The sequence below is a fragment of the Macaca mulatta genome, chromosome 20 (assembly GCF_049350105.2).
Source record: "Macaca mulatta isolate MMU2019108-1 chromosome 20, T2T-MMU8v2.0, whole genome shotgun sequence".
In the NCBI taxonomy this organism is placed as follows: Eukaryota; Metazoa; Chordata; class Mammalia; order Primates; family Cercopithecidae; genus Macaca; species Macaca mulatta.
Window position 1 is genome coordinate 73,442,889 of NC_133425.1, and position 25,278 is coordinate 73,468,166.

The 25,278-nt window shown below is 44.0% G+C and overlaps 2 long non-coding RNA genes and 1 pseudogene across 2 annotated transcripts in view; 1 reads left to right on the forward strand and 2 right to left on the reverse strand.

Annotated features, from left to right (window-relative positions):
- Window positions 1-25,272, reverse strand: part of LOC144338233 (uncharacterized) — a 32,670-nt gene extending 7,398 nt beyond the window's left edge. The window contains exons 1-3 of the long non-coding RNA XR_013412198.1: window positions 22,505-25,272; window positions 6,902-6,972; window positions 3,413-3,560 (exon numbers count right to left, since the gene is read on the reverse strand). This is a non-coding gene — a long non-coding RNA (uncharacterized LOC144338233). The remainder of the gene's footprint in view (window positions 1-3,412; window positions 3,561-6,901; window positions 6,973-22,504) is intronic.
- On the forward strand, window positions 8,796-25,254 carry LOC144338234 (uncharacterized). The gene is made up of 2 exons (XR_013412199.1): window positions 8,796-11,114; window positions 23,822-25,254. It is a non-coding gene; the product is annotated as an uncharacterized LOC144338234 (long non-coding RNA).
- On the reverse strand, window positions 11,717-13,145 carry LOC114674414 (keratin, type II cytoskeletal 8 pseudogene; annotated as a pseudogene).
- Window positions 25,273-25,278: the final 6 nt, after the last annotated feature.

The following is a 25,278-nucleotide window of genomic DNA, read 5'->3' on the forward strand; positions in this document are numbered from 1 at the left end:
CACCTTCCATTCCTTTCATGGAGGAGCCCTACACTTGACACAAACTATGCTACTCATGGGAACCTAAATGCACCATTAATTTACACCAGCAGCACTCTGATCATATTTCTCTTTCCTCTGTCCAGAACTTTCTCCTCATTTTGTTTCTGGTGACTTTCTTCTCTTTATTTAATATTCAACACAATGGCGACCTTTTCTGCCCTCCTGAAAGACGTATTTCTTCCCTCTGTGCATTCATAATACCTTATATAACTCACAGCACTTACTGCGTTTGTCTAACAATGGACAGGTATTATATTATCCTCCTCTACTTCACACCTTTCAATGGCTTTCCAAGTTTCTCAAAAACACAACTTTAACATGGCCTGGAAAGGCTGTAAGGTCTTGCCCTTCACCCCTCTCCATTCTCTCTTCCCTTCACTTTTGTATTGCCACCCTTTGTGGGCACCAATCTCCTCCTGTCACAAATATTTGCATAGAAACTCTTCCATCATCTAGTTAAACCTTGCTCATTCTTCAAACATCAGTCAGTCAAGACTTCAAGGAAACTTTCTCTGAACTCCCTTAACAGCACTTAAGAATGTGCTTGGCTGCAAGTAAAGATACGACTAACAGTGGATTAAGCAAATAGGAATTTTTATTATTACGTAACATGAAGTCTGAAAGTGAGCAATTGCAGCATTCTTTGTTTCAGAAAAATCAATAAGGCAAGGTTTGATGTTTCTGCTGTTCTGTTGGCCTTTTCTGATAATCTTAAGTTGTCTGTTGCAACTCCAGACATCACATCCACATTCAATAAAGACACATAGAATAGCATCACCAGCCTGGTTTGCCCCTCTTATGACCAACATACTCCAGCAGACTGCAATTTGTTTTGTTGGTCAGAACTCTGCTATATGGATGCTCTAACCCCATGAAAGGCTAGAAAAGGAAATACTGTTGTACATTTTGTCACCCCAAAATTAGGGCTAATAAGAAACAATAGAAAGTTTTTAAGTAACCAGCTCTGCCAGAATCAAATCCCCTTGCAGATTCCCATAGCACCAATACCTCCTGCCTGTTTCAATTTTTCACATGTGATTTTACATTTATATTTATTTCTCTTATTAGACTATAAACTCCAAGAGCTCAGAACTAGAAAAAAATTTTATTTCCAGAGAAATATGACATTTGCTAGAGGCTCAATATGTAACTGTTGATGGAATAAATGAGTTAACGCACTATCGCATTTCCTCTTTTCAAGGGTTAAGCACAAGTTCTATTCTCTGTGCCCCAGGTTCCAAGCATGATGTTCAGTCTCATTAATCAATGATTTAAATAATTTCATCAAATTATTTTATCAGAGAACACAAAGCTTTAAAAGAAACTTTTGTTTTCACTCAAAACAAATCTATTATTTACCTCCATACCTAAATACTTTGCATCTTCTGAAGTTTTGCTTCTTTATTAAAAACAACAAGAACAAAGAACTACATCAAAACTGTACCCAGAGGAGCCAAAAGCTAGTGGCTAACAAATGCAGGACTCAACAGCCAACAGCTAGACTGAGATGGGAAGATCAAAGCCTCTGTAAAGTGAGAGCTTCCTGGGCTCTGCTCCCTGGACTGGAGGAAATAAACCAGAACATCTTCATGAAAGCAATTTTACACATTACTGCCTCTAACTTGGTATCATTTGGCTACTCTGTTCAGATTAAAAAAAAAAAAAATCATTGAAGTACTTGGATGAGACTTCAACAGAACACTCAACAGAATATTTTTAAAGCTTCAATTTCCAGAATTGTTATAAACAAAAGCAGTTGCTCCTATCACAGTAATTGGACTCTGAACAAGCTGTGGCACACATTCACGAAGCAATTCATTGGGTTGAAGAACAAAACCAGGGATCTCAAATACATGGCACCTGGGCCCCTGTCTTTGTGTTTGTGCTGCAGTAACAAAATAGCAGACACTGTGTAAATAAAGAGCAGAAATTTATCAGTTCACATTTCTGGAGGCTGAGAAGTTCAAGATCAAGGAGGTGGTATTTGGAAAGTCTTATTGTTTCATCATCCCGTGGAGGGAAGGCAGAAGAACAAGAAAGTGCATGAGAGACAGACAGCAGGGAGCTGAACTCGCCCTTTTATAATGGCATTAATCCCAGTCATGAGGGCAGAGCTCTCATGGCCTAGTCACCTCTATAAAGGTCCCCCACTTTCCATACTGGTACAATGGACACCAAATTTCAACAAGTGTTTTAGAGGGAACTAACAATCAAACTGTAGCAGCCCCAATTTCCCCCTCCATTGTCCACAGCAGACATGCTGAATTCATCATACAGTCCTTGTCAGGGGTAGAATTCCAGCAGCCAGCACTTGGTCATCAGGATTTGGCATAGGAGAACACATTCAAAACCTCTTGGGGATTATACACACCCTGAAAGTCTTTCCCACCAATTCAAAGTCACCAGGTTCCCTAACTCTGACACACCATGTATGCTCATTGAAAGGATGAGATGAGGCCGGGTGTGGTGGCTCACACCGGTAATCCCAGCACTTTGGGAGGCCGAGATAGGAGGATCATGAAGTCAGGAGATCGAAACCATCTTGGTTAACACGGTGAAACCCTGTCTCTACTGAAAATACAAAAAAATTAGCCAGACGTGGTGGTAGGCGCCTGTAGTCCCAGCTACTCAGGAGGCTGAGTTGGGAGAATGGCAAGAACTGGGAGGCGGACCTTGCAGTGAGCTGAGATCGCGCCCCTGCGCTCCAGCCTGGGCGACAGAGTGAGACTCCATCTCAAACAAAACAAAATGAAAGGATGAGATGATTTAGGAATTACAACAAACCTTCCCTATCTATTCATTGTGGTTCCTCTCTAAGCTTCTCACATGTTCATCCCTCAGTTTGGCAGAGTTTGGTACATCTAGAAAAAAGGCCAGACACCCTAACCCTGGCATTCAAGGCTGTCCACAATCTGGTCTTAGACTATCCCTGTAGCCTCATTTTTCACTGCAGTCTTTCACTCATGCTGTGTGTAGTGGGTTTAATAGAGACTCCCAAAATTCATTTCCATCCAGAACCTCCGAATACAATCTTATTTGGAAATAGGGTCTTTTTTTTTTTTTTTTTTTTAAGAGGCAAGGTCTTTGCCATCCAGGCTGGAGGGTAGTGGCACAATCACAGACCACTGCAGCCTCAACTTCTGGGGCTCAGCTAATTTTTAAAATTTTTATATAGACAAGAACTCATTATGATGCCTCAAACTCTTGAGCTTAAGGGATCCTCCCCTATCAACCTCCCAAAGTGCTGGGATTACAGGCATGAACCACCACACCCAGTCAGAAATAGGGTCTTTGCAGACTGCATTAGTTTGTTAGGGCTTTCATAGTAATCTAACACAGACTGGGTGGTTTAAAGAGAAATATACTTTACCACAGTTCCGGAGGCTCTAAGTCCAAGATCAAAAAGTGTCAGCAGGATTGGTTCCTTCCAAGGGGCTCTCTCTTCTCAGCTTATAGATGGCCATCTTCTGGTATCTTCACAGTCTTTTCTATGTGTGTCTGTGTCCTAACCTCCTCTTCTTATAAGGGCGTAAGTTATATCGGGTCAGGGTCTAACCCTATGAACTCATTTCACCCTAAATACTTCTTTTCAAAGCCCTATCTCCAAAATATAGTCATGGATCACTAACTACAGGATTATATTGAGAAATGTGGTATTAGGCAATGTTTTTGTTGTGCAAACATCATAGAGTGTCCTTCACAAACCTAAGTGGTATAGCCTACTACACACCTAGGCCATGTGGTGTGGCATAGTGCTTCTAAGCTACACACCTGTACAGTGTGTTACTGTAGTAAATCCTGCAGGCAATTTTAACAAAGCTAAATATTTGTGTATCTAAACATAACCAAATGTAGGAAAGGTACAGTAAAAATATGGTATTATAATCTTATGCAGCCACAGTTGTATATGCGGTCCATCATTGATTGAAAAGTCGTTATGCAGCCCATGACTGTATACATTTTGAGGTACAGGGATCTGGACTTCAACATAAGAATTTGAGGGGCTATGACACAAATATGTGTTAACATCAGGTCATACTGGATTAGGATGGACTCTAAGTCCAATGATTGATGTTCTTATAAGAAAAGGAGAAGAGACTCAGATATACATATGGAGAAGAAAGGCAAGTGATGCTAGAGCAGAGGCTAGAGTAGTGTAGCACCAAGCCAAGGCACCTCAAGGATCGCCAGCAACCACCAGAAGTCAGGAAAGAGGCATGGAATAGATTCTCCCTCAGTCTCCATAAGGAGTTAGCACTGCCAACACCTTCATTTTGGACTTCTGGGCTCCAAAATGAGAATCATTTGTTTTTTGTTTGTTTGTTTGTTTGTTTTGAGACGGAATCTCACTCTGCCGCCAGGCTGGAGTGCAATGGCATGATCCTGGCTCACTGCAACCTCCGCCTCCCAGGTTCAAGCAATTCTCCTGCCTCAGCCTCCTGAGTAGCTGGTATTACAGGCACCCGCCACCAAACCCAGCTAATTTTTGTATTTTTAGTGGAGATAGGGTTTCACCACGTTGGCCAGGATGATCTTGATCTCTTAACCTCGTGATCTGCCCACCTTGGCCTCCCAGAGTGCTGGGATTACAGGCATGAGCCAACACACCTGGCTATTGTCTGTTATTTTTAAGCCACCCTGTGCGTGGTCATTTGTTACAACAGCCCCGGGGCACTAATACATTGGTTTCAGTTCTGGCAACATCACTTGTAACAGTCACCATTTATGTAGCACCTGAAATGTGCCCGACACTGGTCCTCTTAGGATGGAGGAAAAAAATTATATGCTGCAGTAGAGAATCAAAGTTGAAAAGGGAAGGAACAAAAGAATATCTAATAAGTCTTATGAAATTTTATGCCCCAGTAGACTAAATAACAAATATCTAGTATCTGACAAAGAATATTCACTTATAAGCCTTTCTATTCAAAGTTGGTCCATAGATTTCAGGTAGAATTCATCTGAAATGTCAAGAAAGATTATGGAAGCAAGGCAGAGAGAAAACATAAAAAGCCTTTTGAAGGATTTCTATTATTCTTCAGGTTAATGCTAGCTGACGAATCCTCACTATTTGGGAGATACTAGCTCCTGTTTTAAGTCATTATCACAAAGCTTCCCATTTATTAAGGATGTGTCTGGTGCTGAAGTCGGATTTGACATTCCAGCTGGAAGCCAGGAGACTTGGTACCATCCTCACTGCACAAAATTCCACTGAAAGACACGTCCAGACTCAGTGTCTAAAAGATATCACTCACGGTGATATCCCCAAAGGCCAAACTCAACCCAACAAAGTTGGTGAGTTGCAGGAGTTCAACATTAATGTTTGGCTCCAGGAGAATTTTTTAAATTTTTAGTATTTTTGAGACAGAATCTCACCGGTCATCCAGACTGGAGTGCAATGGTATGATCTTGGCTCACTGCAAACTCCACCTCCCAGATTAAAGCAATTCTCCTTTCTTAGCCTCCCGAGTAGCTGGAATTAGACATACACCACCACACCCAGCTACTTATTTGTATTTTTGTATTTTTAGTAAAGATGGGGTTTCACCATGTTGGCCAAACTGGTCTTGAACTCCTGATCTTGGGATCTGCCCACCTTGGCCTTTCAAAGTGTTCAGGTTACAGGCGTGAGCCACTATGCCCGGCCTAAAGCTTTAATTCTTGTTAAACAACACTGGGATGGGTTAGATCCAGGGAACTCAAGCTCTACCATCATCCCAAATGCAAGAGGAATAAAACACTTGCTTCACAGACAGTTGGGATAATATGTGAAACATGAATAAGATTTTAAATTAGATAATGATATTGGGTCATCATAATTGATAATGATGCTGTGTTTATGTAAACCCTTTTAGGAAATGCACACTGAGTTATACAGAGGCAATAGAACATCATGTCTGCAACTTTCCCTTAAATAGTTCAGAAAGAAAAATAATTCCATATATGGAGAAAACGATAATGCAATAGGGCAAGATATCAACTGGAAAATCTGGGTGAAGGTCATTTTTTGTATTATTCTTGCAACTTTTCTGTATGTTTGAAATTTCAAAACAATCACCCAAATGAAAATTTTAAACAAGCAAACTAACCTCATTCAATCTCTCTAGCACAGAGTTTCCTAAACTTGGCACTGTTGACATTTAGGATCTGTGGATTCTTTATCAGGAGCTGGAGTGGGCTGGGGCCGTCCTGTGCATTGTATGAAGTTTAACAACCTCCCTGGCCTCTGCCCACTGGATGCCAGTAGCATGTGCCAATTGTGACAACCAAAAATAGCTCCACATATTGCCAAATGTCATCTGGGATAGCAAAACTCACCCAGCCAAGAACTACTGCTCTAGCACTTTATTTCCTGACAAGACTAATGGGGGAAAAACCCATAGTAGTAGTAAGGGATGTTGTGGGAGAAGCGAGCTCATCCTATCTTTATCATACATACACTTCCATTCCTGCAATTCCTTCAACAACTATTTTACTGAGCTAACTATGAGTTTGAGTCCAACCCTGTGCTAGATTTTGGAGGTACAGATGAGCAAAAGTCAGAGAGGACTTCTGTCCTCACAAAGTTTCTATCTAGATAGGTAAAATATATAATGAGCAAAGAAATAAGTATCTTTTCTGACAATATGACCAAATGTCAACAAAAGGTTGACATGGTAAAGGGACATAATAAATTGACAAGATGAAAATGACAAAAAAACAAGGAGATAAGAGATAAAGTGACTGGGGGAGCAACATTAGACTGGATAGCCAACATCCTAACAGAGTCCTCTCTCCACTGAAAGAAACAGGGGGAAAGGATTTTATAAATCACCAGGTCAAAAGCCCAAGAAAGGAAGAGACACAAAGAGAAGTGACTTACCCCTAAATCACCCAGCAAGCCAGGGACAGGGCAGGGACTTCAATTTTGTTTCCTGTCTCCAAAACCAGAGCCTGGAACATATTAGCCAAGTTCAGTGTCAGGAAATGTCAAGGGACTTGGAGTCAGAAGATCTAGACTCGGCACTTACAACCCGATTTCACATAAGGATGAGGTGTTGAGCCCTCACTTCCTCATCTATCAGTAGGAATTAAACCATCACTCACAGAACTGTGAAATAAGATTTGAAGCCAGGGGCAGTGGCTCACCCCTGTAATCCCAGCACTTAAGGGAGTTGGGGGCAGGTGGATTGCTTGATCTGAGAAGTTTGAGACCAACCTGGCCAACATCGCCAGACCCTGTCTCTACAAAAAAAATACAAAAGTTACCCAGGCATGGTGGCACAGGCTTGTGGTCTCAGCTACTCAAAAGGCTGAGGTGGGAGAATTGCTAGAACCCAGGAAGTCAAGGCTGCAGTGAGCTGTGATCATGCCACTGCACACCAGCCTGAGTGACAGAGACCCTGTCTCAAAGTCAAGATTTGAAAATACGATTTATGAACAAAGATTCTAGACATGGCATCTACAAAAGTGTTTCCTATAAAAACCAACATATCTTGCTATGCAAAATTATGATTAAAAAAAACACGTTAGGAACTACCCTTCACCTGTCTTCATTTATCCAATTAACATTTATTGAGCGCCTCTATCCAGCAGTGTCTAAATAGTTCTGCCATCCCCATAAAAGTGGCAGAGATTACAAACTGTACTAAAAATTTATGTCCTACTTTATTTTACTTATATTTTACTTATTTTTATAATGTGCTTTCCACGGTTCCATAATATTCCAATATACAAATCCATTAGCACATGCATGATTGCCATGTTTTGAATCCATTTATGATTAAACTTTTATTTAAGCATTATAAACACAAATGTTGAGTTGGCTTTCAATAGCAGAGATCAAGAGAAAAAAAAATACGCCAGGTGCAATGGCTCATACCTACAATCCCACACTCTGGAGGCCAAGGTGAGAGGGTCACTTAATCACTTAAAGCTGAGAGTTCAAGACCAGCCTGGGCAACATAACAAACCCTGTGTCTACAGAAAATAAGCCAGATGTGGTGGCCCATGCCTGTAGTCTTAGCTAGTCAAGAGGTTGAGGCAGGAGGATCACTTGAGCCCAGGGAATTGAGGCTGTAGTGAGCCATGATTCCACCTCTACACTCCACCCCTGGGCTACAGAACAAGACCTTGTTAAAAATTTTTTTTCACTATTTAAATAAAAATGTTTTCCCATTTTTCTAATATTGCGTATCATATGCTGTAATAAATCTTTATAATTAGTTTTTAAAGGAACATCTGTGTGATTTTTGTGTGTGGTTGACTTTTCAACTTTAGATTTTTCTCCCGTTAGACTTCCAGAAGTGAAATTATAGTATCAAAGAATATTTACTGTAGACTCTTTGTTCCATGGTGTGAAACTGCTTTCCAAAAGGCTTGTGCAAATTCAACTGGGAATTCATTAAATGCAGACATACACGACGATGGAGATCAGCATTAAATGTTACCAATAAGCTGGGCGTGGTGGCTCACACCTGTAATCTCAGCACTCGGGGAGGCCAGAGGTGGGCGGATCACGAGGTCAAGAGATGGAGACCAGCCTGGCCAACATGGAAACACAGAGAAACCCCATCTCTACTAAAAATACAAAAACTAGCGGGGCATGGTGGTGGCACACCTGTAATCCCAGGTACTTGGGAGGCTTAGGCAAGAGAATGGTTTGAACCCGGGAAGAGGAGGTTGCAGTGAGCTGAGACGGTGCCACTGCACTTCAGCCTGGCAATAGAGCGCCCCGAGACTCTATCTCAAAAAAAAAGTTACCAATTATAAACCAATTTTTTTTTTTTTTTTTTTTTTTTTTTTTGAGACAGTCTTGCTCTGTGGCTGGAGTGCAGTGGCCTGATCTTGGTTTACTGCAACGTCTGCCTCCCGGATTCAAGCGGTTCTCGTGCCTCAGCCTCCTGAAGCATACTTTTAAATAAAGTAGGGAGCACAACAAAGGAGTTTTAAAAGATCTCAAAACGAGCCATAAAGGATAGACTCCAAGAGCGGCTAGAGTCCTCAGCCTGGAGAAAGGGCACCTTTAATAGCAACCCCTTCTCAAACTTGTTTATGTGCTTGGACATTTCAATGGCCCGGATAGGCAGCGTGTCCGGGCCCGAGGGCTGGAGTGCCGCCCCGGGGAGCGGCTGCAGGGCGGGATACCGGAGAGACAGCTCAAGGCAGGCCAGGGAAGGACGCGCCGGGCAATGGGCGCGGAGACTAACGGGCAGGACGGCGGCAAGGCGCTGGCTCCTGTCGCGGCACCCGGCTGCTGAGGGCCCTGCTGCTGCTGCTGCTGCTTGGGGAGTTCAAGGCGGCCAAGTACCTACGGCGGCCCTGGCAGGGCGGTGCCTGGGGTGGGCGCTGGGCCTCCAGGCCTGAAGCCATGCTTGGCGCTGTCCTCTGGGTCCAGGTGCTGAAGTGTTGGCCGCCTGCGGAGCTGCTGCAGCGCCAGCTTCCTCGGGCTGCTGCGGGTGGACTTGGACAACAGAGAGCTGCTGGACCGGGACCACTTTTTCACCTGGGTAAGGCATTGTCCAGCAGCACATGCCCAGCCTCCTGGAGAGGAAAGGGAAGTGGCCTGGCTTCCACCTTCTGGGCACCCAGGTGAGGAGTAACCCGAGAGAATAGATTGCCCCCTCTTAGCCTCACACTCCCCAGTGCAGCCCATGACAGGATCTCGGTGACAACTGATGGAATGACTGTCTTGCCTCTCTCTCTGTAATGGGGAAAATAGCCAGAGACACCGAGCCACCTTTTTGCGAGGAATCAAGACAACTCACGTGTTGACTTGGTTTCTGCATCTGTAAATTGCTGGGAATATTTAAGAACATCTAGAGGCCGGGCACAGTGGCTCCCGCCTACAATCGCAGCACTTAGGGAGGCCAAGACGGAAGGATCACTTGAGGTCAGCAGGTGGAGGCTGCAGTGAGCTGAGATCTCACCACTGCACTCCAGCCTGGGTGACAGAGCAAGACCCTGTCTCAAAAATAAAAAAACAAGAACATGTAGAGAGTGGAATATTCCTGTTTCATTAAAGTTTTTGTGACCATTTCGTGAGATAATGTAGGTAGAAGGGCATTACAAAGTTTTTTGCTCATAGAAGGTGCTTAGAAAATTAAAATTACCACCAGCTGCAAACCGATTTCTAACACTGGAGATAAAAAATGCCTTCATCTTTTTAGAAGCACTTGCTCAAAAATGAAGTCTCAGGTGGTTCTGAGAAGAAGTGATAAATTTCCCGAGTACTCCAAGTACTCAGGAACAATGGGAATGAAACTAAAATGACAGTAATTTTCCAAGGTGTAGATTTAGTCAGAATGAGCAACCTAAATCAGCTCTATAGCTTCCCTTCAAAAAGTGAACACTGTTAATTTTAACATGTCTTTTAAGCATGGTATCATTTGAAGGAAAATAAAAGGCAAGGTAACATTTAATCTTCTAACAGTATGGCTTTTTTCACTTACGAAAACTTACGAAGAATTCTTCTAAAAAAATCAACGCGTGTCATACTAAGTCACACTGTATGACAACTCAAGTTTATCTGGTGATTTTCTTCGAATATTCACATACTTTTTAATCTCACAATAACCATATGATGTAGGTTTTTACTCTCTCATTTTAGTGATGAGGAAATTAAGGATCAAAGAGATTTGAGTTTGGTGATTTGCTTAAGGCTGCACAGGTTTGAAGCTTCAGAGCCAGGATTGGAGTCCAGATCTGCCTAAGTCCAGGGAACAGTGCACTCTTTGGGTTGTGTTTTACATATTAAAACTAACTATATCACCTAATTAATCCATTAGCATTAGTAACACAAAGCTGTCATATTTATGTAGGTATGTCTAGAGAGCAGATTCTCAAAGACAAAATATCTCCCCCCACAAATCAAGTACCAAGCAAGAGTAACTTGCAAAACAGGTTAAGGTTGCTTATAGCTGTACCTTACAGAACTTTCACAGTAATCAAAAACTGGTCAAACGAAAACCATAAATTTTTTTGTCCACATACTACAAATATTAAGTTCCCAGCATATTACGCAACTATTGCAGATTTAAACATGCAGCCATTAACTAACATGAATGATTGAAAGAAACTGCATTGGATCACTTGAGGTCAGGAGTTCGAGACCAGCCTGGCCAACATGCAGAAACCCTGTCTCTACTAAAAACACAAAACTTATCTGGGTGTGGTGGTGGGCGCCTGTAATCCCAGCTACTTGGGAGGATGAGGCAGGAGAATCGCTTGAACGTGGGAGGCAGAAATTGCAGTAAGCCAAGATCATGCCATTGCACTCCAGCCTTGGCAATACAGCAAGACTAAAAACAAACAAAAACCCTGCATTAAATGGTTAATAGGCGTCACCTCCGGGTGACATAATGTGGGTGAATTTTTTTCTTTTAAAAGCTCCTTGTAGAAAGTGTTTTTTGTTTTTGTTTTTTTGGGGGGCAGAGCTAGCTCAAGTTTTATTTTGGACAAAAAAAAAAAAAAAAAAAAAAGCGCAATTGACTTGTTTTGTAGCTGGAGGCATGGGCAAGGGAGTTCCCCAGATAGTAAACTCCCCTGCAGGTGGGCTGAGGACTAGGGCTGAGCCTCAGGTGGGTCTCCCATTCCCCTGCGCTCCCCGCTGCACAGCAGCCTCCCTTCCGGGCTCTGGGGCAGTCGCAGGGGGTGCAGGCTGGGAGAGACTATTACGGTTGTTAACTTGGGCAGGACGTCAGGACTCGGACACGAGCTTCGCATCACAGGTCTCAATCTTCTCCACAACCACGGCCCTGGTGGAGCTGGAGCCCGCGCCAGAGCCAAAGCTGGAGCTCAGGCGGCAGCTTGTGAGGCCCCCTTAGGACGAGCTCAGACCACCTGCGTAGCCACTGGTGGTCTTCGAATGGATACTCATGTTCTGCATCCCAGACTCCACCCGGCTCTCCTCGCCCTCCAGCAACTTCCTGTAGGTGGCGACCTCGATGTCCAGGGCCAGCTTCACGTTCATCAGCCCCTGATACTCACACGCAGCTGCCGCGCCCTGTCCTGCTTGGCCTGCTGCAGAGCAGCCTCCAGCTTGGACAGCGTGGCTTTGGCGTCTTTAACGGCCAGCTCCCCACGCTGCTCGGCATCTGCGATGGCAGCCTCCAGGGAAGCCTGCTGGCGCTGGCCTTTGAGGCCCTCAATCTCAGCCTGGAGCCGGCTAATGTTCTGGTTCAACTCAGAAATTTCAGTCTTTAAAACCCAGATCAGGTCATCCCCGTGCTTCCCCACCAGCGCCTGCAGCTCCTCATACTTGATCTGCTACATGCTCTCAGCCTTAGCCTGGCTATGGTTGGCGATCTCCTCGTAGTGAGCCTTGACTTCAGTAATGATGCTGTCCATGTCCAGAGCGCGGCTGTTGTCCATGGACAGCACCACAGACTTGTACAAGATCTGGGACTGCAGCTCCCAGATCTCCTCCTTCATACAGCTGCCTGAAAAAGTTGATCTCCTCAGCCAGCCCTACCAGGCGAGACTCCAGCTCCACCTCCACCTTGCTCATGTAAGCTTCATGCACATCCTTTTTGATGAGGACAAATTCATTCTCCATCTCTGTACGCTGATTGAAGAACAAGTATGAGGATGAGATCAAAGTCCTCCACCAGCCCTTGCATGTTGCCAAAAGCTCTGCCTCCAGCTTCAGATTCTCCTGGCCCAGAGTCTCCAGCTGCCACCTAAGATTATTGATGTAACTTTCAAACATGTTTGTCCATGTTGCTCTGAGCCATCTGCTGCTGCTGCAGGAAGCTCCACTTGGTCTCCAGCATCTTGTTCTGCTGCTCCAGGAACTGTACACCTTGTCTATGAAGGAGGCAAACTTGTTGAGGGTCTTGATCTGCTCCTTCTCCTGGGTATGCATGGCCTGGATGTTGGGGTCCACCTCCAGGTTAAGGGGGCTCAGCAGGCTCTGGTTGACCATGATGGTGGTGATGTCTCCCATTCCACTGGCCCCACCATAGCCTCCACCCCGGCCACCCTGGAAGCTGCTGCTGCCCACTCGCGAGAAGCTAGAGAAGCTGATGCGGTCACCGGACCCACTTGTGTAGGAAAGGCTGCTGAATGGAGGCCCAGGGGTCACAGGTGGACACCTTGTAGGACTTCTGGGTCACCCTGATGGACATAGTAGAGGCAGGAGTGGAGGTAGGTGGGCTGAACCAACCAGAGATTCTAGAAGGAGCAGAGAAAACTGCTTCTTGGTCCGTAATTTTTAAATCAAAAACCATGTTTTATATATGTAACTGGACGTCAGTGTGCCAACTTAATACTTCGGTGCTTCTTAGACACATCCTACTGATTTGAGAGCTTATTATTTCATTATTTCAGTAATGCAGTATTTCCATTAACTTTCAGCCTATGTTATTAAAAAGATCTAAGATCTAAAACGCATCCTTCACAAATCCAAAGAAAGGGGGTTGGGGACAGAGAAAAAACAACTTGCATTAACTGGAGGACTCAACTTTTGCAATTGCCAGTAAAGTGGATCTGTTACCCAGAGACCAGCTTGTATCCCAAATTACAATACAGGAAAATGGATTATAACTGGATACTCAACCTCACAACAGTAGAAGAAAAAGTAATCTTCGTATGTTGGGGAATTCCCACCAGAAACAAAACAACTTCATATTTTCTTTCTCTATGTTTTTTTCAGATATTTTCTACCAAGTTACTTTTGCCTAACAATTCATACACCGTCACAAAAGACGAAGAGCTCAGTCAAGAGATTTAAGAGAATATATGGAATGAAAATTTAAAAATTCAAAAGACTTCTTTCCCCCTGAATCCAAAAACTACTGCAGAGAAGAAACCGGCTCTATTCACAGGCATCTTCAAAGGAGGACATTCTTGGCAAATACTGTCCTTCAACCTCAGAGAGAGGAAACTTCCTGTTATGTTTAATGTACATTCCTCCTGCTTTGAAGCCTCCCTTTCCCTGTCCCCTTGTTGAAGGTTTCTGTTGCTTTAATGGATTTTAAAATATGCAGACTTTTTATTATTTCAGCTTCTTAAAAGCCTCATTTGCTGAGAAAGTGTGTATCTTAAAAATGCATGCATTCTGTATGGTGCCAGAAATTTAGAAAATGTAGGAAGCTTAAGTTCTTCTTCCAGAGGAAAAGTCAAAACTGATGGTCAAGATTGATATGTTAGCTATAAGCCCAATGATAGCAAAGATTGTATTGGAGTCATAAATGTCTCTTTACAAATGCCAAGGGCCTAGGCAGACATTTTATAAGCTCCATGGATATTTAATCAAGCATGCCTGGCTTTCTTGACCTAGAGCTTTTGGTATTTATTAGCAATTTTCTGTGTTAAGAATTTTTTTAATCAGATGAACTTTATGGTGGTCAAAGGTGAAACAAGTAATTAAAATTAATAGCAGCTCTGAATAAATGAATAACCACCACCAAACCAGAGAGGGAGGTTATCTTACGTTGACAGCTCTCTAAAAAAGCTATGTCATTAGGCGATGAAATTTACTTGCCTGAACAGCCTATAAATAAAAGGTTTCTGTGGCCTACCAGTTGTTGATGGGGACAGAATAATCACTCAACACCAGATGCAATGCAGCAAAGTAATTAAGGCTCAGAACTCAGACCCGGGTACGAATCAAGGATCCTTTACTTAGTTGTTAACTAGAAGACTGGAAGTAGTTAACTTCTCCATGCTCAGCTTCTTATCCACAGGTGGGAATTGTTGTGGTACTTACCTTTGTGTTACTGGGAGGATTGAATAAGAACCTTCATAGATGTCTTAGTCAATGCACTCATGTATGTAACCGTAGTGAATGCTAACAATTTTGTTTTTGGAGACAGTCTCACTCCGTCACCCGGGCTGGAGTGCAGTGGCATGATCCTGGCTCACTGCAACTTCTGCCCACATCCTGGGTTCAAGCAATTCTCTGCCTCAGCCTCCCAAGGAGCTGGGACTACAGGCACCTGCCACCATACCCGGTTATATTTTTTAATTTTTAGTAGAGACTGGGTTTCACCTTATTGGTCAGGCTGGTCTCCAATTCCTGACATCAGGTAATCCACCTGCCTCAGCCTCCCAAAAAGTACTGGGATTACAGTCACGAGCCACTGCGCCTGGCCAACTATTTTTGTTCTCCTTTGCATCATTTCATATGAGCACATATTCCCAAATGTGAAGACGATGACTCCCTCCCTTTATCCTCCACTCCAGGCATCTGCTGAATCCTCCAAGTGAAACAGAACAAGGGGAAGATCCCTGGAGATCAGATTGTCAGAGCCAGTATCCCCATGTGCTGACCTGCCATGACAAAGACTGGCAGGGAGCCTGCTATAGAGGAAAAGAGTAAGAATTGGCCAAGTTGAGTTCACATACGGATTCCATCAATAACTAGGGGCCAGGTGAGATTAGGTAAGCATTTTAACTTCTCAAACTTAGTATCCTCCCTGAAAATTGTGTATGCTTGTACTAAGCTCAGAGGATTATTGTTGAAAATTAAATGGAATGACAGACATAGATGTGTCAAATGCAGTCCTCTGCCCAAAGCAGATGTTCAGTTAGCACTGGTCTCCTTCCCGGCACTGAGTTTTGGGGTGACCTTTTCTGAGCTCTCCACAACCTGGCCTTTTGTTTTGGAGAGTTCTGAGTATAATCCAACAGGTGGACACATAAGCAGAAGGTAGAAATTTTATTCCCACAAACAGCACGTGTTATTACACAGTAAATAATCAGAGCATGATCAGGGCTTGACATTCTAGAAAAAGAGGCAGCATGACAGAAATGCTCTGGGCACATGTCAACATGAGGGCAGACTAGAAAGAGCCACAGTCACAAATTATGTGGATGGCATTCATAGTCCCATTTCTCTCAGCGTCAGTCTCCTTCCCAGAAAAAAAGGAAGTATCTACAGTATTAGGTACTCTTCTCAAAAATAATTCTACCATGCTACTCAGAATTAACCTTTTCTTCTAAAACAAGTGGAACGACTGGCAGGAGGGGAAAAGCAGAAGGTCCTTGCTCAGCTCCCTCTTTCCCATCCTCCTCTGATATTTCTTTCCCTGGAATGGAAACAATCCTCCTATCTCACGTTTAAAGTAAAAGGACTTTCACGGTTTACTGAGAATTCCTTAAGAGGAATGAAGAACCTCACTATATGAGCAAGAACACATCCATGGCATTTATTAAGTATGCTTTACCACTTTATTGTATATTTTAAGTTCTGGGATACATGTGTAGGATGTGCAGGTTTATTACAGAGGTAAATGTGTGCCATGGTGGTTTGCTGCACCTGTCAACCAATCACCTAAGTTATTACGCCCCACATGCATTAGCTATTTAACCTGATGCTCTCCCTCGCTCCAACCCCCCCCACAGGCCCCTGTGTACGTTCGTTCCCCACTCCCTGCCTTCACCAGTTATTTTCTATGTGATCAAATATAAGCTTTAGTGTTCTGATTTCAAAAAAATGTCGGTGGAGATGGACAATCTTAACCTCAGACTACTGATTGGCAAATAGGGATATGTATGGTTATAAGAGCCTGGCACAAAGAAAACACTCAGTGTTTGCTTTCTTTGAGATAGATTATCACTCTGTCACCCAGGTTGGAGTGCAGGGGCGCGATCTCGGCCCACTGCAAGTTCTGCCTCCTTGCTTTAATCGATTCTCCTGCCTCAGCCTCCTGAGTAGCTGGGCTTACAGGTGCCTACCATCACACCCAGCTAATTTTTTTAAATTTTAGTAGAGATGGGGAGTTCACCCTGTTGACCAGGCTGGCCTCTAACTCCTGACCTCAGGTGATCTGTCTGTCTTGGCCTCCCAAAGTGCTGGGATTACAGCCGTGAGCTACTGCACCTGGCCTGCTTTCTATTTATATGCCTCAGAAGGACTGTAGGCCCACTGAAGTTTACAGATTACTTTTATTTTTTGTATACCCCAGAGATCTCACACATAGCCTAGTATAATACATTAAATATTTGCAAGGTGGGTCAAAACACCTATTTTAAGACAAGGAAAAAGATCTCAGCATAATGCCCCCCTCTCAGATGAACAGAGAAGATGAATTACCAAGGTGTCATCCCATAGCCAGACGCATGGTCTTACGATGGATGCGGATGCTTTTCCCCAACTCAGACATGTATTTAATAATTGTAGAAATCCAAAAGAATCGGCATCTAATCTCGAAGTCGTGAATGAACCTGTAGGTTGGCTTAACTAGGCTCAGCCACTGAGCTGCCTCAGCTAACGAAGGAACAGTATGTGATGATTATATAGTAACAACTTCCATGTCTTAATCTTACATATTTAGTTTCAATAAACCATTTGTACCAATGGCTCTGGAGCTTGGAGGAAGACTAAAGGAAAGTGTAAGCGACTCCGAGCAGGGTGTGGGCCTATGCAGCAGAGCTATCCTTGAGGGAGAAGATTAACAAAGCCCTTTCTTCCAGTATCAGGACAGTCATGAGTGGTCCTTTTTCCCCCAGTATCAGGGGAAGGCCTATCCAAACGGGCCACTAGAGCTAAAAGGCTAGACCCTGCCCTCTTCAGCTCTGAGCTATAACAGGTTTGCTCCCCGCAGGCAGAGGCAAGGAGCTTGCAATGGGGAGTTTTCAGTGAATGAGCACCACGACATAGTTGTTTCTGATCCCTCCCCATCCAGTTGTGAAAAGACGAAGCAAAGGAGGCAAGAAAAATGCTGAATCTACAAGACAATAGAAGGGACAGTGCCGTCCTTATCAGTACTAGTCCTGGTGGATGCATGGCTTTTCAGCTACACGATGCTACTCGTTTCCCTTCATTTCCTCTGTTTCCATTCATTCCCCTCTGTTATGATCTGGAATCAATTCTACACCTCAGCGTCTTACGAAGCTGATTCATAAAGACCTGCAAAAGCAGGTTACTTTTGAGGTATAGTCACATCATTTACAAATAGAGCCGTTATAAACAATGTAGCTTTGCAGAGATCTGCCACTAGCAGTTAGGGAGTTAACGCTTTAAAATCAAAGCAAGGAGCCTACAGTGTTGCCACTTTATGAAAGACACAGAAGTTGGAGCAGGACTCTATGGGAGCTGCCGAAGACCTGATGGCATGAGATGTCTATCTGAGTAATTCATCTGTCTGCCGTGAATAATTCTATACTTTGGCTGAGACATAGATCTCCTTAGAGTTTTGTCTCAGGACATTACAAAGGAGGCAACATAATGTAACGAAAAGAACGAATACCACAGTGAAAATCCAATTTTGTCTCAAACTAGCTGGGAGACCACAGGTAAGTCATAAAAGGCCTCAGTTTTTCTGACTGCAATTATATTGGACTGGATGGTCGTGAAGTCCTTTTCATAGCCAGACATTTTGTATGGCCACAAAAAGGCTTAAATCTCTGAGGTCCTGAAAGAAAATAAGTATATCCCTCCCCATCCCCACCACCATGCAGGCTAGTTTTACTGAGTTTTCCACAGGTCCCCCGATAACACTTCCTCTTAGGCTGGGCATGGTGGGTGAGGCAGGCAGATCAGCTGAGGTCAGGAGTTTGAGACCAGTGTGGGCAACACAGGGAGACCCTGTCTCTACAAAGAATTTAAAAATTAACTGGGTGAAGCGGCACACGCCTGTGGTCCCAGGTACCAGGGAGGCTGAGGTAGGAGGATCACTTGAGCCCAGAAGGTCAAGGCTGCAGTAAGCTTTGATTGTACCACTGCACTCCAGCCTCAGTGACAGAGACCCTTTCTCAAAAAAAGTACATGCATAGTGACAGCTGGCCATTTAGTAGATATGGCCCATGCCTTTACACGACTTTGTATAACTAGAAAAGGCTGTTTTTTCTCTCCCCATGCCCAAGCCTATTCCTTTAGGCATGCAGGTAACTGTCATCTGACACCCCGATTCCTATTTCTCCTAATTCCAAAACAAGTAACCCTAAGAAGTAATTCCTACAAGGAGAAAGTCTCAAGTGCCAATCAGCAGTCATTTGGTGACGGTGGGTAGGTCTAATGCTACAGAAAGGTTGTGTCCAGCAGAACCCAATTCCATAGGAATCCAAACTCCCAGGCTGGTGGGCAGCAGTGCTGGGGACAAGCTCACTGCCGAGTTGGTCTGGAAGACCCCACTGGAAGACCTCATGGTGACATAGACCCTGGAACTGCATTGTCATAGATGGTATTCACACTGGCACAGAGAGGCTGCAGCTCTGTCACCCACAAGCAACCAGCCCACTCGCCACACAGAACAGTAGCAGTAGCTTCAGCAAAGCCATGACCTTGTTCGCGTCCTGGGTGGTAGCTTGTGGGAGTAGGAGTGGGACTTAGATTTCGGGGTCTGGTTTGTTTCCTTCTTTAGTTTCTTCTCCTGATCCACTTCACTGCTTTGAAGGTATCCTTCTTTCCCCCACTCCTGAGGTTCCTTAGCTCGCTGCTTGACCTCAGATTTCTCTGCCTCTCCTGCTTCCGATGCCTCTTCTTGCTTCTAAACCCACCTGCATGGCCTTCACTTCTTGTGACACCTCGCATGTGTGCTGCTTACACTACCTCTTATCCAAGCAATCACCTGCCACTTTGACCAGGACGGGATCCAGGGAGTTACCTTACACTTACAGTTCCAGACACTTCAGGTTCTTGAGCTAAGCAAAGCAGATAAGCAGGGTGACCAGCCTGTTGAGGAGAACCAGGTGCTGGAGGTTGACCAGATTGCTCAAGTCTGTGGGCAACTGTTACAGCCCATTTTTTCTTCCCCACTGTGTGCCTTGCCACCAAGACACTGTCATCCACCCTTAAGTACAGTGGTGCAATAATCATGGTTTACTGCAGCCTTGACCTCCTAGGCTCAAGCCATCCTCCTGCTTAGCCTCCCGAGTAGCTGGGACCACAGGTGCATACACCACGTCCAGCCCTTTTTTTTGAGGGGCGGGGGCCATAGAGACAGGATCTCATTGTGTTGCCCAGGCTGTCTCCAACTCCTGGCCTCAAGCGATCCGTCCCCACCTCCTGCAGCTTGTTCTTAATCTAGCCTCACCAGGCATGTGAAGCCACGCAAATTCAACAGTAGAGCCTCAGATTTCTCGCAGAACAGATTCAGCATAGGGGCCTTTGGAAAGGCAGCCAGCTGCTTGAGGACCTTCATTGAGGTTTTCTAGGCTCAGGTCCAGTTCATTGTCTCCTGGTTGTCAGAGCCTCCTGCCCTTGCTAACAGCCTTGGTCATGTTGACACTGGCTGAGTGGGCTCAGCTCCAAGGTTCCCAGCATGGGGTGAGGGGAGCCTAAATGCCTTTGTCAGTTCTGTGAACCCCACCCAACTCACAATGCCTGTGCCCTCCACCCTGAGCCCCAGGGCCTCACTCCCGCTGGTGCCACAATGACGACATGGATCAGGATTTTTCGTTTTGCCTTCCACGCGTAGCACCAGAGAGTCCCCTGACTGATGTTAGGTATCAAACCCAGGACCACTTAAAATCAGAAACAAATTAAGTGGAGATATGAGTGAAAAAAAGGGAGGTTTTTATGCTAATTCTCTATTTGGTTGAATTATAATAGAAAGCCCATCAGGGAAGCTTGCACTCTCCTCCATAAGGCACACACATAGGTACATATGCAAACTACTTCAGTTTTAGGGGCCTTGTAAACTCCAGTTTATAATCCCCTATTTTTATCCATTTAAAGCTCTCAGTCTAAACCTTGTAGCTGTGAGACATTCCTCAGCTCATGATGGACTTCTGGTAAAAGAGGTGCAAATGGTTCAATTGCATTGGTTTAGTGGTTGTAGAATGACACCTGTGTCATTCTAAGGTACATCCAAACTCCCAAAGTACCAAGATTTATATGCTTGCCATGCTGTCCATCTTATAATTGAGACAGAGTCTCACTTTATCAACACACTGCAGCCTTGACCATCCAGGCTCAGGGATCCTCCCACCTTGGCCTTCAGAATAGCTGGGACCACAGGTGTATACCGCACCTACCTAATTTTTATAGTGGTTAGGTCTTGCTATATTGCCCAGGCTGGCCTCTAATTCCTAAGGTGGTCCTCCTGCCTCAGCATCCCCAAGTGCTGGGATTATAGGTGTGAGCCACTCTGCCTACCAGAGGCTATTGCCTATTCCATTTTATTCATCCAATCCATTCTAAGAATGAAGGTCGAGTAGTAAGCTCATAATGACCAGTCACTTCTGCCTCTGGAAACCTGTTTAGAAAGCTCTCAGCCAGGTGGCTTCCAGGATACATGGCCAAGGTGACCTTCCCACCCGACTGCACAATGGCATCTTGACAGGCCAAATCGTCAGCATAGTAAGTGTGACGGACTACAACTTCTCTAACCAATTTGTGTAACGCAATGAACATGCCTTGGCACTAACCCAGAAGTGCTCCAGCTTTGGACAAAACATTAAGCATTTCAAATGAAATCGATCAAAGAATCCATTATCCTCTCTTCTAGAAACTGATCCGTCAATATCTCACACACATTAGGCGAAAACCGGAGTTGTCCAAACAAAGATGGCATATACATTAGCCACTCACAAAGTCGGACAAAAGAGAGCCAAACCTTTCATTGCAAAAGTTACTTAGCTCACCCACTTTATCTGAAGTGTCTTTTTGAAGTGTGACGTTTTCAGCCTCGCTCACTACAATCTCTGCCTCCCAGGTGCAAGCAATTCTCCTGCCTCAGCCTCCCAAGTAGCTGCGAATACAGGCATGCACCACCACGCCCAGCTAATTTTGTATTTAGTCGACACAGCATTTCTCCATGTTGGACAGCCTGGTCTTGAACTCCCAACCTCAGGTGACCCAACCGCCTGTTTCCCAAAGAGTTGGGATTACAGACATGAGCTACTACACCCGGCCATAGTTGGTTATTCTTAACAAATGTCCTCACTTTGGTAAACAATCCTATAAATGCATACATTCAGAACTTCAAAAGATCGTTGGTAATTGTATCAATGTAATAGGTTTCCATCAAAGGTAACTACATTTTAAAATTCTGTTTTGCATACTTTGAGTACAAAGAGTGCTCTTTTATGAGGACTTCTATAAAAAAAAAAATGTATCCTAAAGCAAGGCAGCACATGTCTCAATCTTTTTCAGAAGACTTTTTATAAAAATGGGTCTCACTTCCTTGCCCAGGCTGGCCTTGAACTTCTGACCTCAAACAATCCTCTGGTCTCAGCCTCCCAAAGCACAGAAAGTTCTTTTTGATCCAGAACTACTCAGCAGTAGGCTGGGCATGGTGGCTCACACGCCTGTAATCCCAGCACTTTGTGAGGCCGAGGCAGGCAGATCACCTGAGGTTGGGAGTTCGAGACAAGCCTGACCAACATGGAGAAACCCTGCCTCTGCTAAAAACACAAAATTAGCCAGGCGTGGTGGCACATGCCTGTAATCCCAGCTACTAGGGAGGGTGAGGCAGGAGAATCATTTGAACCCGGGAGGCGGAGGGTTGTGGTGCGCCGAGATTGTATCCATTGCACTCCAGCCTGGGCGACAAGAGGGAAATGCCATCTCAAAAACAAAACAAAAAAAACACCTCACCAGTTTAAACGAATTTGTAGCTTAGCCAAATCGTGGCCTTAAGGAACGAACCACCTCGGTCCCTCAGAAGTCGGTCACACGCTCCCAGTAGGGATGGCTTCTGTCTCTCCACTTTGCCAACTCGGGCTGTGCCTTACGTACTTCTAGAGAATGTTGTGAAGATTAATCAATACCAAGGAAGCATGGTCATAGTCATTGGGTGTATGCTTGATTGCAGCTGAAGAGTAAATTGGAAGGAGTATAGTCTTTGGTCTCAAACTCCCACCTCTTGTGCTGGGCCTGCCACAGATTTGCCGAATGGAAACGTCAACATCTTTCTGGATGTTTTCTCATCTCTCAAACAGGCTAACAGGACTAGATCTGATGTTCTTGAACACCTCAGACTTAGCGATTTATTTTACTGAAACTCTCCTAGTGGCCCTCCCATGTTATCCATCATCTGGGAGCAATGTTTCTCAAACTTTTCCCCATTATCACCCCCCTCCGGTCCCACACAAAAGAGCTTTTTTACATTTTGATTGCAACCCTCTTTTTGTAATCTTCAGGTTCCCCTGTAGTAGTATCTCACACATAATTATAAGATTATATACTATCACATAACTGTCATGTTTTATAAGAATTTTAAAACTAGGAAATTGAGTATCAAACTCGGGATGAAATGCCAAAAAAAATACTAGTAAAATGACACATTCCGTATTTTCAGATTTGCCCAACCCTATCACACAAAGGCAGCTAAAAGCATGGTTTCTGCCCATGAAGGCTTATAGCCTCATAAGGCTCCCATAGTTCAAAAAAGTCCCTTATATACTGTCGTTTATGAGAAATACATGAGAGAAAATGCTAACTCCAATAACATTTTCTTAGTCTTTCATTCAAAAAACAATCCACGATGTTGAAGGAGTTGTAAGAGAAATAAAAGTATTTTTAATATCTAAACCAATTCCAGGTAATATATGTGCCTATTTCACTCACACAACTGCACACCCAAGTGTGGACCATGCAGTGACTTCCTTTTAAAAGCTACACTGTGTTAAAAATAATTCATGACACTTGTTAAAGAACAGAAAGGCAGACTTTATATAGGACCATTTCAATAGGTATAGGAACCACTCCAGTGGTGTTTTGCAGTTAAGACTGAGCTCAACTCCTAAGAAAAAAAAGGGGATTTATAGTCAAGGATCTACCCCTCGACTCCCCAAGGATGAACGAGTCAGACGATGAGAAATTACTAACAGAAAACACCTGGGATCAGCTGGGCACAATGGCTCACCTGTACTACCAGCACTTTGGGAGGTGGAGGGGAGTGGATTACTTGAGGTCAGGAACTCGAGACCAGCCTGGCCAACATGGCAAAACCCTCTCTACTAAAAATACAAAAGTTAGCCAGGCGTAGTGTCACACACCTGTAATCCCAGCTACTTGAGAAGCTGAGGCATGAGCATTGCATGAACCCAGGAAGCGGAGGTTGCAGTGAGCCGAGATCACACCACTGCACGCCAGCATGGGCAACAGAACAAGACTCCATCTCAAAAGACATTCAGGGTAAGTGTATTTTGCATAAACCTAACAGAATGCTTGCTGAAAGCAAACCAGAATAGGTATCACGTAGGGAGAGTGGAGGAGCAAAGACCAGATCAAATTCCGGGATGGGGGATTCTAGCAAACTGACTTAGCAGGATTTCTGCCCAAGTTGGGTAACACTGAGATGAAAATGGAAGCCCAAAAGTCAGGACCTAGGTGGGAAGGGTTTAGAGAAGCCCGATTAGAGTTTGGTCAAAAAAAGAACTTTTGTCAACAAAGAGAAAAAAAAAACAAAGGTAACTCCACAGTGGAGAATCTTGGTTCACGACAGCCTCAACCCCCCAGGTTCAAGCAATCATCCCACCTCAGCTTCTCAAGCAGCTGAAACTACCAGCACGCACCAGCAGGCCCAGCTAATTTAAAATTTGTCTTTCTATTTAGCTGCCCAGGTGATACAAATCCTGCTGGTTCATGACCGCACTGAAAAGAATCTAAGTATACTTCTATGAAGAAAAACAGTATCCCAGAAACCATTTCAAGTAAGGCTCCTTCTGCTCCAATCTTCCACGGCCAGACATTGGGAATGAGCTTGCTAACTTTTCTGGAGTTCTCCTGGAATATCCCCCCCTTCTCCTCTGATAATGCCACTATGTAATTTCTTACTGATCAGTATTTCAGTGTAGCTGGCACAGCTTTTTAAGTTTGGGCAATTTTTAAACTTCAGGAAATTAAAGTAGAGAAGTGAGAGATAAGATGAACACTGCATTATCTACCTCTTACTAGCTTTGTGAGTTAATTGTCCTAATAATCTTTTAAAGTGACTTTCTATTCTACAAGTCAGGAAATTTTGGCAAGTTCTTTTCTTTCTAAGCTAAAGGTGCACACGCAGACAAAGTGAGTGGGGCAGACAGATTCAAGTTTTCCTATTTACAACCAACCAAAAAATAAGTCAAAGAAGCAAAGAAAACAGCAAGTATTTTCTACTCCCCTCAATTCCCTTTAGCTTTTATTCACCCTACTGCAGATTTGCATGTCTTCTCCAGCTAGAACTTGCTATAGTTGTTTGTCGTTAGCTAGTTCGTAGTTTTACATTCTCACTAAGTATTTCTAAGTATTTTTAGTATTCTTTCTAAACACTCTGAAGTCAGGATTTTCAGGAACAATTTTAAAGCAAAATACAGCGCCTATCTGTAGCACCTTCGCCTTACAGACCCTCAATTCCCTCTTTTTAAAAATCAAAGTGGTACAAAACA